This window comes from Saimiri boliviensis, chromosome 11 (assembly GCF_048565385.1).
Source record: "Saimiri boliviensis isolate mSaiBol1 chromosome 11, mSaiBol1.pri, whole genome shotgun sequence".
Lineage (NCBI taxonomy): Eukaryota > Metazoa > Chordata > Mammalia > Primates > Cebidae > Saimiri > Saimiri boliviensis.
In genome coordinates, this window is record NC_133459.1 from 115,954,014 (window position 1) to 115,969,638 (window position 15,625).

Sequence of the window (15,625 nt, forward strand, 5' to 3'; positions counted from 1 at the left end):
GGGAGGCGGAGGCAGGAGAATTGCTTGAACGTGGGAGGTGGAGGTTGCAGTGAGCCAAAGTCGCACCACTCAAAAAAGAAAAAGAAGACATGGAGAAAGTCAAGAAAACAATATATGATAAAATCAAATATCAATGAAGAGATAGCCCAAAAAGAAACCAAAAGGAAAGTCTGGAGGCAAAAAGTACAATAACTGAAATGAAAGATTCACTTGAGGACTTCAGAAACAGATGAAATTAGACAGAAGAAAGAATCAGTAAACTTGAAGATAGGACAATTGAAATTATTGAGTCTGAAGAACAGAAAGAAAAATGATTGAAGAAAAGTGACAGAACCTAAGGGTGACAGAACCTATGGGATGCCATCAAGCAAACAAACATATGCATTTGGGAGCTCCAGAAGAAGAAAGAGGAAAAAATATAAAAGATTATTCAAAGTAATAATGACCCAAAACTTCCCAAATTTGATGAAAAACATTGATATACACATCCAAGAAATTCAACAAACTCCAAGTAGGATTAACTCAAAGAGACACAAACATGATAATTAAACAGTTAAAATCTAAAAACAAAGAGAGACTCTTGAAAGCAGTAAGAGAGGCTGGTTCAGTGGCTTATGTCTGTAATCCCAGCACTTTGGGAGACTGAGGCAGGTGGATCATTTGAGATCAGGAGTTTGAGACTAGCCTGGCCAACATGGTGAAACTGTCTCTATTAGAAATACAAAAATTAGCCAGGCATGTTGGCACATGCCTGTAATCCCAGCTACTCAGGAGGCTGAGGTAGGAGAATCACTTGAACCCAAGAAGTGGAGGTTGCAAACTAAGATTGCACCACCACACTCCAGCCTGGGCATCAGAACAAGACTCCATCTCAAAAAAAAAAAAAAAAAAAGATTTTGGGTCAGTTCTTTATTTTATCCTGCTTCAAGTTAATTCTGAACCTGATTCAGAGTTACTGCTGGTATTTTCCAGATGCCAATTAACCGAAAACAGATCCCAGCACATTATTAGAAGAGGAATAATGAATCAAAGCAATTTGTTTCAACCATACACTTTATTTCTTATCATACAGTTTGTATCTTTATTAATGATTCTGTTCTGCACCAATCACAGTACAGTCATGCATTGCTTAATGATGGGGATATATTCTGCAAAATGCATTATTAGGCGATTTTGTTGTCATGTGAACATCACAGAGTGCACTTACCCAAAACTAAATGGAATACTCTGCTACACACCTAGGCTATGTGGTATAGCCTGTTGATCCTAGGCTACAAACCTGTACAGCACAGTGCTATTCTGAATACTGGGTAGACAATTGTAACAGTGGTAAATACTTGCATAACTAAATGGCAAAAATACATCTTAAAATGGTAGTCAGGTATAGGGCACTTACCATAAATGGAGCTTGCAGGACCAGAGGTTGCTCTGGGTGAGTCAGTGAATGAGTGGTGAGTGAACGTGAAGGACATTACTGTGCACCACTGAGGACTTTGTGAACACTGTATACTCAGGCTACACTAAATTTATTCAGGAACTTTCTTTCCTTAATAACAAATTAACTCTTTTACTTCATAAACTTTACCATTTGTTAAGCTTTTTGGTTCTTTTGTAATAGCATTTAGCTTCAAACACAAACAAATTGTAGAGCTATAACAAAATTATTTTATTTTAAAAATTTATTTATTATACTTTAAGTTCTGGGGTCCATGTACAGAACATGTAGGTTTGTTACATAGGTATCCACGTGCCATGATGGTTTGCTGCATCCATCACCTGTCATCTACATCTATTTCTCCTAATGCTATCCCTTCCCTATTCCCACACCCCCGCTATCCCACCCCAGCCCCTGACCCCCAACAACAAAATTATTTTCTATCTTTATATCCTTATTCTATAAGATTTTTATTTTTTTTTTAAATTTTTTATTTTTTCTCTCTTTAAATGTTTTGGTTAAAAACTAAGACACTCCCAGCACTTTGGGAGGCTGAGGCGTGTGGATCACGAGGTGAAGAGATCAAGACCATCCTGGTCAACATGGTGAAACCCCGTCTCTACTAAAAATACAAAACATTAGCTGGGCATGGTGGCACGTGCCTGTAATCCCAGCTACTCAGGAGGCTGAGGCAGGAGAATTGCCTGAACCCAGGAGGCAGAGGTTGCGATGAGCTGAGATCGCGCCATTGCACTCCAGCCTGGGTAACAAGAGCAAAACTCCGTCTCAAAAAAAAAAAAAAAAAAAAAAAAAAAACTAAGACACAAGCACATGTATTAGCCTAGGCAAACCCAGGGTCAGGGTCATCAATGTCACCTTCTTCCACCTCCATATCTTATCCCATTGGAAGGTCTCCCTGGGCAGTAACACTCATGGGATATCATTTCCTATCATAGCAATGCCTTCTCCTGGAATTTCTCCTGAAGGACCTGCCTAAGGCTGTTGACAGAACCGTATTTATGCAGTACAGGACTATACTTGAGTTTTTGCCTAAAACTAAATTCGGACTCACCTGAAACATTTAAAATTGCTACACATTTGCCACTCCCACCCACCTATACCCCCAGCCTCTTTACTCTGCTCTACTTTTTCCCCATAGCACTTATCACCTTCCAATATGTCAAAGAACTTATGTCTATTTTTTATTGGGCGTTTTCTCGCACCAGACTGTAGGCTCTGCAATAGCAGATAATTTATCACAGTATAACAAAAAATATTTATTTGGTATTTTTCCCTGCATCCTGGCACAGAGTTCCTAAAACCCTTGGAGTTTTCTGAGTGATAGAAATGTCTTCCTTTTTGTTATTCTTAATAAACCTCTTTTGAACAAACCTGAGTTTTCGCTAATAAGGTGACTCTAGTAGACTCCGAAACAGCTTCAGGATGGGGGCTGGTTGCCAAAGGAACCAACCATTTTATTAGAGGGCTGGAAGTTTCAGCCTCACTCCCAAACTCTGAGAGAGGAGAAGAGCTGGAAATTGAGTTCAATAACCAACAGCCAATTATTTAATTAATCATGCTTCTGTAATGGCATTCGATATGAAAACCCTATTCCACCAGGACAAAGGCCCCTGCACTCCAGACCTTTCCAGCCCTCAGCCTATGTATCTCCTCATCTAGCTGTTTATATCCTTTTAAACTAGGATCATACATTCCTGAGTCCTGTAAGTTGTTCTAACCAGTTATCGAACCTGGTGCTGGGGAGGTTGTGGGAACTCTAGATTCTGTAGTCTGCCAGGCAGAAGTGTGGGTAGCCTGTGGACACCATTTGCAGCTGACATCTAAAGTGAGGGGTAGGGGTGCATTCTTGTGGTACTGAGCCTTAATCTGTATTAGTGTCTGCACTAATTCCAGGTAGTTAGTGTCAAAATTGAATAGACTTGTAGGACACTTGGTTGGTGTCAGAGAATCAAATTAGTTGTTGCTGGAAAAATAACACATCCTCCTAGAAAAGTGCCTAATACATAGTAGGCACTCAGCTAATATTTGCTGAATGAATGGATGGATGTAACCTCCCCTACAGACTGCCATTAAAGTTCTTATTCTGGTCATCATCTTCCTGGACGCCCCACATCCTTCCTAATGGTTTCCTAGCAACTCAACAAATAAGTATTTTTGATGCCCACACAGGCATCAAATACATGTTTTTGATGCCAGGCACTGAGGTACCATCACTAAGGAAGGTAGCCACGAGGCATGGAGGATGCCACCTGGCGCCATGGAGCTTAGTGCAGCTCAGAACTCCAGGGTTCCTTGCCCACCATACCAGGGCAGCACAGGGCCTTGTGAACAGGACAGTCCTGGCCCTCTTTGAAATTCTATCATCATGATTCACAGGCATTCTTCAGCCTCTCCTTGCAGGCAGTAATAATGCAGCCCTGAATACATCCCTGCAAACTTCTGAAGCCTGAACTAAATTGCAAGGGAAAGACCGATCCTGACAACACAAGGTTCAAGAGTTATTTTCAGTAGGAAGCAGAGCTAACCAAGAGTGCAGTCATCTGTGTTTTCAGCAAATGAGCCCTCCCTCCCCCACCTGCTGGAGGGGTATCCACAGCTGAAAGCCAGTTCAGTCCATCTATGGCTTTGAGTTTCTATATCTAACTCTATAGGGAATTTTAAAGAAATTCCACTTACCACACAACATTCACAAGAACAAATTCCAGATGGATAAAAGAGATTAATGTAAATATGAAGCTTCTGTATTACTAGAAGATCATATTATTGTAATCTGGGATAGAAGAGGCCTTTCTAAGCAGAATACAAAACACAGAGGTTATAAAGGGAAATTTAGGCCTATTGGACTAAAATTTTGAAAACGTTTAGGAACAAAAATGACCACAAAGTATGTCAAAGACAAACTGATACAAGTGTCTTCAATATAGATAAAAGGTTAATAATCATAATATATAAAAGGCTTCTACGAATTAAATTCTTTGAAGACAAAGGACAGGAGAGAAGAGTTTTGTTTGAAAGAGTGGGCAGAGACAAAGAAAGGGGAAAAGAACAATGAGAGAGAAAAAAGCCTCTTCCCCTCCACTCAATCCCCACACTGATTTTGAGGCCACCTACAAGAGGCATTAGCAGCAGAAGCTGATGGGGATTACTCAGTCGAGAACTCATGAGATGCAGGTTCTGAGCAGAGCAGACTGGGGACCTGGATGACAAATGGGACTGGCATACATTGAGCAGATGGCCCTCTCCCACCTCTGTCTGGGCACCAGCATCCCATCTATGCCAACCAAGGACTGGAGACTCAGGAGGCACCTGGAGACAGCACCAATGACATGGACTTCGGTGTCTGGCTCCCATGAACTTCTCCAAGCTTCTGTGAGCAGCAGACACACAAGGATGGGAGCAAACGTGGGAGAAGAGAAACATGGATATTGCCACATGGACTACAAGCACCAGACAGGCTCGTGGACATATGTAAGGCACCCTTTGGGGGACTTAGTGGAAAGAACTGGGGGACAGTGAGAAGGTCCTGAGGGCTTGTTTTTGTTTGGGGAAAGGATACTGCCACAGGAAATGTCTGGACATACATATACATGCATTTATTTTAAAGTTTAGAAGGATAATGGTTGAGAGGGATGAGATTATAAGGGGAGGCAGGAAATTCCACGTTCTATTGTATACACCTCTGGCATGTTTCTTTTTTATAAGGAATATATATGTATCTAAAACTTTAGTAATAGTAACTTACAGTAAGATAGTCCCACTTAGAAAAAAATACACAGGATATGGCATTGACTTTCAAGGACTGAGCCCTTCTCTGCAGCATTGCTGGTGACATGAGTCCACAATGACCTCATCTAGTGCATGCCAATACCTGTGACAGGGAATAAAGCGCAGAGCCACAGGAGGCACAGGAGCTTCCCTGGGTCCAGTTTCCAGAACAGAATCATGACCAAGGTCGAAATCTAGCTTGGTGGCCAGCATGGAGTGCCAGGGTTACCTATTACCTCTGGCATAGAGCCCTGAACTTGTTCTGCCTCCAGAGCTCTTAGAAAAACACCTTTTGTGGGCAGACACCATGGAATAAAAAGGGTTTCTCTCTCGTAAAGGCTTAGGTTACAGGAGAGAAATGGAACTGATGTCTCACACCCTCTGGCTCCCATGAAAATGTCCAATGTCTCCACTGAGACCTATGCGACCTGGCCCTGCTTTCCTCTCCAGCCTCAGGTTTCACCCCTTATGACTCTTTGTAGAGGGTAATAATGCAACTGGGAACAGAAGAATGTGAGCCAAGGGGCTGGTGTGGTGTGAGGGGATCCAGATTAGAGAGCTGACAGTTTGGGGAATAGTGTGTGCCTGGTGCAAGAATCCTCCCTGAGCACCCATGGGTTAGACACCATCAGCTCTGCTCCTGCACCACCTGGGATCATCTGCAGAAACATTACCACTTTATGGAATGGTTGACTCATTATATGTCTGTAGCCCCTACCAGACTGTGCGCATTTTTGCCAGCATGGGCAGTAGCATTTGCCACAGTTGCCTCTGGTTCTGGGCAAAAGGCTCAATAAACATTTGCTGAATGATAAAGCTGCTGGTCTGGCCTAACCTTTCAGGCACTCTCATGTCAGCCACAGAGCATTCTGGACTAGGCTCTCACCTGCTCACCTGTAAGCTCCACACAGTTCCTAGGGGACAGATGGTGGCCAAACTCCAACAAATAGCCACAGTCACCCAAATATCTCTTCCTGGAAGAGAAACCTGAACACACAAAGAGAATTAAATGCCGACGGAGGTCACTGAGGCCACAGACCCCTCACCCAGAGTTCTCAGTGTGTCGATTCACCAGGAGCAAACAGGAGCCCCAAGGACTGGCAGGGGAGAGGATGGTGCACCAGAAATGCAAGTTCTAACCCTGACTCCACCCCAAACCACTGCGACTTTGGGCAAATCGTGCTACCTCTCAGGTCCCCAGAGCCTGCCTGTAAAGGTCTGGGTTTGGTGCTGGCTACGATCCTGGGAGGAGGAAGGTAAGAGAGAAGCTGGCTAATCTGAAAAGCACATAGGCTGAAAAGCGCATACACCCAATTGGACCTCAGCCCAACCAAATCCTCCCACCTAAAACAAACTCTCCTCGCATCATACATTCACATTCTGGGTCACAGGGCAAAAGTCTCCTGAAGGCCCTTGTGGTTGGTGCTTTTTACAAACAAGCAAGTCTATATTAGGCAGCTACCTATCCTTTGACAGGAAGGAGATCTGCCTCCCACGCCTCATTTCCCACGATATAAATCTTGTCTGGACCTTATTCCTGCCAAGACCAGTCAATAATCAGCCCTGTGGTGTTGTGCTGTGTTACCAGCCTCAGCCTCCTTCCTCAACACTTGAACTCTGGAGGCAAACCCATGTCCCTTTCCTAGGATGCTGGAGTCGAGAAGCTGCCAACTATGTTATAAGGAAGATGGGAGCAATCTATTTCCACTGAGCTAATTGAGGTAGTGGGAAAGGAGAGAGTTTATTGATATTTTTCCTCTATCCTATTAAATGCATAGGCTTTGGCATCGGTCAGACCTGAGTTCAAGTCCCAACTCTGCCACTTTCTAATTATTTGACGCTGGGCCAGTTACCAACCTCTCTGCATCTCAGTTTTGAATCTGCAGAGTGGAGATATGACTAACACCCACCTTGAAGAGGGTCTGTGAGGATGAAGTGAAGCAACACCTGTCGTAAAGTGCAGCGCCCGCCTGGTGCACGGTAAGAGCTTAGCAAACGTTAGCAACTGTTGATGGCCGGGAAATGTTGGGCCCAGAGCAATAGGGCTTATGTTTGTTTTTTTTTGTTTTGTTTTTTCTTAATTTCCCCATGAACCATTATAATTGGGTTTATATCAAGATGAAATCCTAATCCCACAGCACAGAATTCATGTCTTTTCGTGTTACCCCACCCACTACCTTGTAGTTCCAGCTACTTTGGATTAAACACCTGAGAGCTCAGAAGCGTACAAATAAAAATCCGCAAGTGAAGACTGGCCTGTCTCTGACCGTAGTGGCAGACACAAAGCCCCAGAATCCCCACAGCTCAAATCTGTTGTTTCTTTCTGCCCTTGCAGTAAGCTCAGAAATCTGGCAGCAGAAATTCAAGTTACTCACTTTGAGCCTGCAATAACTCCGCTTCAGCGTTTTTGCTTATTCATAGTGAGATTGTTACTTTTTAATCTTGTTAAAAAAAACACACACACACAAACAAAAAAAACAAAGCCTGCAGCCTGCAGTGGGCGGAGTGAGTACCAGGAAGCTGGGAGCACCTTCAGGACACGTGATAATAGACGGCACCTGATGGAGAGGCGGTCCGGGTCCCCCTACCAGCTTTGGGCCAATAAACCCTACTGTTCTGTTTCTGGCATTTTATAAAACTAAAGGATTCAGATGAGGCGGACAATAGAGTGAGTTAAGACTACCACCCCAAATGTAAGTTAGGGTCCTTAGCCAAACTTCCCCTGACTTGGTAAACAAATAAGCCAGTGATTAAGCACATTCTTTTCTGTAGCCCAGAGAGGATCCCCATTACCCAGACACATAAACACTAGATTAATAACTTCAGCCCTGGTTCAACATCACTGTATTTGTGTCTGCTGCATGTGGTGGGTGGCAAGGCCACCTCCAACTCCAAAGCCACTTCTGGGACACCATCAGGACCCAGAGCAAAGGGCGGTGGGGCCCTGTTCTGTGTGATTGGCCCATAGGGCTTGATGTATGCCTGCCACTGCGCCTGCCACTGCGCCTGCATTTCTTCAGTTAATCCTTACAACAACCTCATGCAGCAGGAACTGTTATTCATGTCTCCTTTACCTATGGGAAACGGATAGCTCAGAGAGGTTAAGTGGCATGCCCAAGAAATTGGCAGAAGCGGATCTTAAACTCCACAACCTGATGTCAGATAATACCGACTTTGCCATTTTAGTACACTGTAGCATTTCCAAAAATTGGGAGATTAGTGAACAGTGGAGTTACCTGAGAAGGCTCAATGCGAGAGGAAGAAGGATTTGGAGGGACCCAGGGGAAGGGGACGAGGCAAGAAACCCATGTGCAGTTAAGGAGTCTGGCATGTTCAGGAAACAGGCAAAGACCAAGCACAGACTTGGTTACAGCAAAATGTTCTGACATCCCTGCTGCAATGTATCTATTTTCTAAAGTAAAGCCTATCTGAACATGTATGAATGAGTGCTGTTAAAGACACCTGCGAATTGTAGCAGCTCTCATCAATACCTCATGCCCAGCACTCAGGCTGCCATCCTTAAGGAGGCAGGGTGTCCTCCCTGCGGTTCTCTCAGCCAACCTCTGCTGACATTCTATTCCCTTCCAGACCAGGGGCATTGCAAATGTGGGTGGCTCATGATAGCTTCCTCTAGACAAACTCTTTAGACTCAAAATCCTCTTAAAAAAGAAGTTGCTCTTTATCTGTGCTTTGGGAATTCCATTGTTCAGATGGCAAGTTTAACTTCTTCACTGTTTAGCACTGAGAAAAAAAAAAGTTTTTGTTTTTAATAGGCTTCTACAAATCAAACATGTATTATTTCTCTTAAAATTGAGGTTATCTGGGTGACTAGTTCAAGAGACATTCCAGGTTGTCCTGACACAACCAGAGAGGCTGGTCACTGTCCAGCTGAGACGCCGGCTCCTTGTGGGGGAAAGTTAGGCACACTGGAGTCAGCCCTCAACTCCCAGACAGCATGAGTCTTTCCCTCCTCCCATGTCCTCAGGCCTCCTGAAATCTCTGCCTCTGACCTCATATCATAACTTTCTGTGATCAAGCCACCATACAGAAAATTCCTGGAGGTGAGAGTCATGCTTCATCTACTCTTCCAACAAGTATACACTAATGCCTTCTAAGTGCCAAACAAATTGATAGGCCTGGGAAACACTGCCAGCAAGACTGTTCTGATACTGGCAACGCCAGGAGGCACAAGAGTCCATGAATACTTAAGCATATGCACTCTGGAGCTAGACTCCCCTGCTCTAGCACTGGCTAGTTAAGTTACCCTAGGCAAGTCACTTAACTTCTATGCATCTTAGTTTCCACTCTGTCTAATGGTGATGATGACAGGGACTACTTTATCGTGATGAGAGGATTAAGTAAATCCAAATAGGTAAAGTACACCCATGGTTAGTACTCAGTAAGCTCTATGTATAAGGGTAAGTACAAGATGTTTTAGGAGAACACAAGAGGGGTACCTAACTCAGACTTGGGAGGACTTCCCAAAGGACTCATACTCTAAACAGGGACTTCAGAAATCAGTTAACCAGCGGAAGGGGATGCAAAGACAGGAAGAAAAATGTTCTAGATTAAAGGAATAGCACTTGCAAAACCATGAAGGCAAGAGTCCATGCTTTTTTTGATGAGTTTGTTTCATTTTAAAAAATAAACAGCAATTCAGTCACTAATAACAGTTATTATAAATTTTGTAATGTGCCTTCTATCCTTGAACTATTAGTATACACACTGCAAAGAATGCAGATGCAGGTCACAGAGAAAAAGTCTGAACTAAATTCATCTTTGAAGGTTCTATCAGCAAGGTCAAAATGGCTCACAAGCTCTTTGTTTTCAGTAGGAAACAAACATTGATGAACCTCCAAATGTTAGGCTAATTTAATGGCTTCTTAGATGTTTGGTGTGTAGACTCTGGAAGAGAAAACACAGTGTAGTCTTTGTTTTTCACTCCTCAACACAGCACATTGCTTGTGGAAGGCACCCAATAAATTCTTTTTCCTTTTATACTCAAATGCACTGCATTTTAGTTTGCTTACTAGTTTTTTTTGTTTGTTTGTTTAACAAATGCTTTTCAAATGGTGTATATTTTTAAAATCCTGCCAACGCCCAGTACTTCTCTTCCCACTCACCTCATAAAAGGCAAGCCTGGGCCTACCTCCAGCCCTTAGCGTAGCAGCTTATCTCCAAGATGACATCCCCACAGAGCTGTGCTTTATGATCAGCTATCAAATCTCAGCATACACTGAGAGCAAAGGCTGAAAAGACAATAAAAATAGAAACAATGCCAAGCATGGTGGCTCATGCCTGCAATGCCAGTGTTTGGGGAGGCTGAAGTGGGTGGACCTCTTCAGCCCAGGAGTTCAAGGCTGTGGTGAGCTAGAATCACACCACGGCACTCCAAATTGGGTAATAGAGCAAGACCCCGTCTCTAAAAACAAACAAACGAGCAAGCCAGGTTTTACATGCTAAGTCAGTTCAGAGAAACAGTGGGACCTACGATTAAATTTTGATTTTAAGAAAACTAAAGGGGGAGAAATGTTCACAGCAAGCAATAATCCTTTGCAGAAGACTAGCAAAACCTCTTCCTTATTAATGAATGAGAAACTGTGGTTCCTGAGATAATAGGAGGAAATGGATTTTATAATTCATCAATCCAGGGATTTTTAAACACCGTTGAAACCTTGGTTCAAACTAAATATTACCAAGATATGTAAATAAAACATACCTTGACAGAAGGCTCTGGTTGAAGGCAGGGACGAGGCCCCAATTTTGTTGCCTTCCTAACCCCAGAGCATATCTAAAACTACTAATTTTAGTCTAATAACCACCCTTCCCTTTTACAGACAGAAAACCTGAAGCTGAGGAAAAATAGATGACTTCTCCAAGATCATACAACAAATTGCTAACAGAGCCAGGATAAGTTCCTAGGTCTGTATACTCCAAATTCAATGACTCTTCCACTATATCATGCAGATGATATGAAAAATACACTTACTGATGTGGAAAGGGCGGTTGATGGAAAGCAGATGGTACATGAAAGGAACAGGGTCACCCTGTTGAATACACAGGGAAACAGGGCAAGACAAACTCATGCAGTGGCTACTACAGGTTGAGTATCCCTTCTTCTAAATGCTTGGGACCAGAAGTGTTTCAGATTTTAGATTTTTTTAAGATTTTGGAATGTGTGCATTACACTTACCAGTTGAGCATCCCTAATCCAAAAATGCAGAATTCTAAGTGCTCCAATGAGCATTTCCTTTGAGAGTCATGTTGGCACTCAAAAAATTTCAGCTTTTGAAGCATTTTGGATTTCAGATTTTCAGATTAGGAATACTCAATCTGTAGCTGTCTGGGGGCTATAAAATGCCTACTTAAAAGAGAAGACAGCACATCCCTTCTTCCTCTGGAATACTAGGATGTGATGATTTGTTTGCATATTCAAGTCAACAGGTTTTAACTTTGCTTCTTCTATTAGGTGCTTGGCAGCTTGCTGCACACAGTTAGCAAACACCAATCCACCGCCACCACTATCCCAGCACTCACCACCCAGTACAGAGACAGATGGGAAGCCCTTAACTAGAGCAAACATGGTATGAGACAGCTGTCTGGACCTTCAGGGTAGCCATGCAACCCAAGGGAGGAGGGAGAGATCGAGTCACTGGGAGAATCAAACAGCCCAGAAGAAAAGATATCTGTGTAGGATTTCCAAGGATGAGCTTGTCACCAGGCAGACAGGGGAAGTGAGCATCTTGTTCATGGAAAACAGAAACAGGTTTCAAACAGAGGCAAAAGATATTCATTTGTGCTTTAGAGAGATCACCAAGGTGGCGCTCAAGAAATCTACGGCATGAAGAGGCTTCTGCAATGGTTGAAAATGGTAATTTTTGGAAGGAAAATCAGCATGGGGAGCAGGAGGGATCAAGAAGAATAGGGGGTTTTCCCTGGCTCCCATGGCTCCCAGAAACTGCCAGAAGGTGGTATCACCAACGAAGATTTTAAAAAAACAGTTTAGGAGGGAAAATAAGGAGCCCATCTTAGCTGTCAAGAGTTCATGGTGCTAGCGGGAGCTCTGGGTCGAGATGTCCAGCACGGAGGTGGGTGTAGGGGTCTGATGGTGGCTGCAGCACGGGGCTGGGTCTGTGTCACAGCTTTAACCTACAAAGGAAGAGCCTCAGCCTGATTCCCCTGTTGTGTACTGAGCTTGTTTTAAGCTTCTGCTCTGAGGGCTTTACTAAGTAAAATGTATTAAAATGGTGTGGTTTTTGTTTTCTTTGTCTCCAATCTATCTAGTAGAATCCAAACCCTACAAGGTTTTATCACAAGTTAGTTGGGGATTGCAACCACACCTGAGAAACTGGTTTTCTCTATTGCATCTAAGCTAGGAAGCAAATTTATTTTAAGCAACAATAAAAATATACAACATTGAAAAAAGATAGAGCATCTGTCCAATTTTGTTCCATGCCATTCTTTTACAGAATAAAATTGGCATAATCTTACAAGCAAGAAAAGTAAGATATGAAGAAGGTAAACGTACAGCTGCCTCAACCAGGGAATCCTGTGATTATTCACAATCGAATTCAGTCTACACATTTTCACCAAGTAATCTGTGGCACTGAAACACAACACTCAAATCATGGGAGATACTAAAAATGTAAGTCTAAGAAGTAACACATCAACTCCAGGAGCAGATTACTAATTGACTAGGTAAGCAACATACAAAAATAACGACAATTTATCTGAGGTCACAGGCAATCCCAGAAGGGATTCTGAAGTGGGAAAAATCATAGAGCATAGGAAGAGTGGGAGTCAAGACAAACAGCTCAACCAGACTGCCAACCAATTATAAGCCAGGGCAGAAAATAATCAGGTCACTAGAGGGGCAGAGCAGAACAGAGGCAAGGGTGGCTTCATGAAGAAGAGAGCGTGTAACACAGGTCTTGTAGTCTGGGCTGCTTTTGATGTTGAGATAGGAGAGCAAAGTCATTGAGGCTGTAAAATGTGGTACAGAAGGGGCAAAGGCACAAGGTCCAATTGCCTTAAATGTAGGGCATGAGTCAGGAGTGGAGTTTGAGCCGATGCTGATCCCACATCATAAAGACAGGAAGCGGATGCAGTTAGAACTGAGAGAGGGCTTGACCAGGATGAGTATGGACCTTAAGAACAATTTGCTAGGTTCGCTGCGGATGGCCTGGAAGTCTTTTACCAGAGCTCCATACCCCGCCTTACAAGCTTCAGAAACGGCAGAAGAAACTGAAGCAGAACCTGAATCAACTTCAGAGAAGCCTAGTGATATTAACACAGAAGAGATCTCTGTGACAGTTAAAGAAGTCCTGCCTTTCAATGTGGGGATGCTCAATGGAGGCCAACGCATTGACTATGTGCTACAGGAGAAGCCTATTGAAAGTTTTAATGAGTATTTATTTGCTTTACAAAGCCATCTGTGCTACTGATGGAGTCTCACTCTGTCACCCAGGCTGGAATGCAGTGGCGCAATCTTGGCTCACTGCAACCTCCACCTCCTGCCACCACACCTGGCTATTTTTTTCTTTTCTTTTCTTTTCTTTTTTTTTGAGACAGAGTTTCACTTTTTTTTCAGGAGACAAAAGGAGGTGAGGAAGAAAGGTGGCAGGAGCCATGAGTGCTGGGCTGCAAAGAATTTGGACTTTACCCAACAGGTAGTGAGACTCCCTGAAAGTGACTCACTAGACCAGACACTGTTTTGAGGAACATTTGATGATAGTGCTACTACTAAACATTTGCAATATTCATGGCATTTAAATTTGGTAGTAAGCATGGTCGAGACAGGTCAGAAAAAGCTTCTGAGGCCAGGCAGAAGGGGTGGCAAGATCCAAGCACAAGGTAAAGCCTACCTAAATTGAAATGTGGGCATCAGGAAGAGCAGGAAGGAAGGATGGAAGGGACATTGTGAAGGCCTAACCTGAAAGACTGAATGTGTTGTGGGAGAGGAGGAGAAGTTGCATAAGCAAAAGAAGTGCTAAGAAGGAAGTTTATAGCAGTGAACACCTGTATCAAAAAGGAAAAAGATTTCTTTTTTTTTTTTTTTGAGACAGAGTCTCACTCTGTCACTCAGGCTAGAGTGCAGTGGTATGATCTCGGCTCACTGCAACCTCCACCTCCCAGGTTCAAGTGATTCTCCTGTCTCAGCCTCCCAAGTAGCTGGGACTACAGACATCCACCACCACGCCTGGCTAATTTTTGTATTTTTATTTCACGTGGGGTTTCACCACGTTGGCCAGGCTAGTCCTGAACTCCTGACCTCAAATGATCTGCTCACCTTGGCCTCTCAAAGTGCTTGTATTACAGGCATGAGCCACTGCTCCCAGCTGTAAAAGACTTCATATAAGCAATCTAACAATATACCTCAAGGAGCTAGAAAAGCAAGAACATAGCAAACCAAAATTACTAAAAGAAATAATAAAGATCAGAGCAAAAATAAATGAAATAGAAACTAAAAAAAAAAAAAACACAAAGAATTAATGATGCAAAGAATCGTTTTCTAAAAAAGATAAATTGATAAACTGGTAGCTAGACTAGCCAAGAAAAAAGAAAGAAGACCCAAATAAACAAAATCAGAAATTAAAAGGAGACATAGCAACTGATACCACATAAATATAAAAGATTATCAGAAACTATTGTGAACAACTATATGCTAACAAATTAGAAAACCTAGAGGAAATTGATAAATTGCTAGACACACACAACCTACCAAGATGGAATCAGGAAGAAATAAAAAACTGAACAGACCAGTAATGAGTAACAAGGTTGAATCCATAATAAAAAGACTCCCAACGAAGAAAAGCCCAGGATCTGAAGGCTTCATTGCCAAATTCTACCAAATTTATAAAGAGCTAATATTCTTCTCAAACTATTAAAAAAATTAAAGAGGAAGAAATTCTCTCTAACTCATTCTAGGAGGCTAGCAACAGTCTGACACCAAAACCAGAGAAAGACACACAGAAAAGAAAACTACACACCAATATCCCTGATGAACACTGATAAAAAATCTTTAACAAAAACCTAGCAAACTGTACATCAAAAATATATTATGCCCCATTGTCAAGTGGAATTTATCCCAGGGATGCAAGGACAGTGCAAGATATGCAATCAATAAATGTAATTATATCATATCAACAGAATGAAGGACAAAAATTTTATGATTGTCTCAACAGATGTTAAAAAAAAAAAAAAAAAAGAGCACATGATAAAATCCAACATCCTTTCATGACAAAAACTCTCAAGAAACTAGGCATAGCAAAAACGTACCTCAACATGAATTATATGGTTTGGCTTTGTGTCCCCACTCAAATCTCATCTCAAATTGTAATTCTCTATATATAAAAAAAAAATCCCTGAGAAAGAACACCATACTTAATTCCTGAAAAATCTGAA

General features: G+C 42.5%; 1 long non-coding RNA gene across 1 annotated transcript; it reads left to right on the forward strand.

Moving 5' to 3' along the window:
• The first annotated feature begins 6,653 nt into the window (after nucleotides 1-6,653).
• On the forward strand, nucleotides 6,654-14,245 carry LOC141580345 (uncharacterized). The gene is made up of 3 exons (XR_012512583.1): nucleotides 6,654-7,201; nucleotides 11,059-11,143; nucleotides 12,691-14,245. It is a non-coding gene; the product is annotated as an uncharacterized LOC141580345 (long non-coding RNA).
• The last annotated feature ends 1,380 nt before the right edge of the window (nucleotides 14,246-15,625 follow it).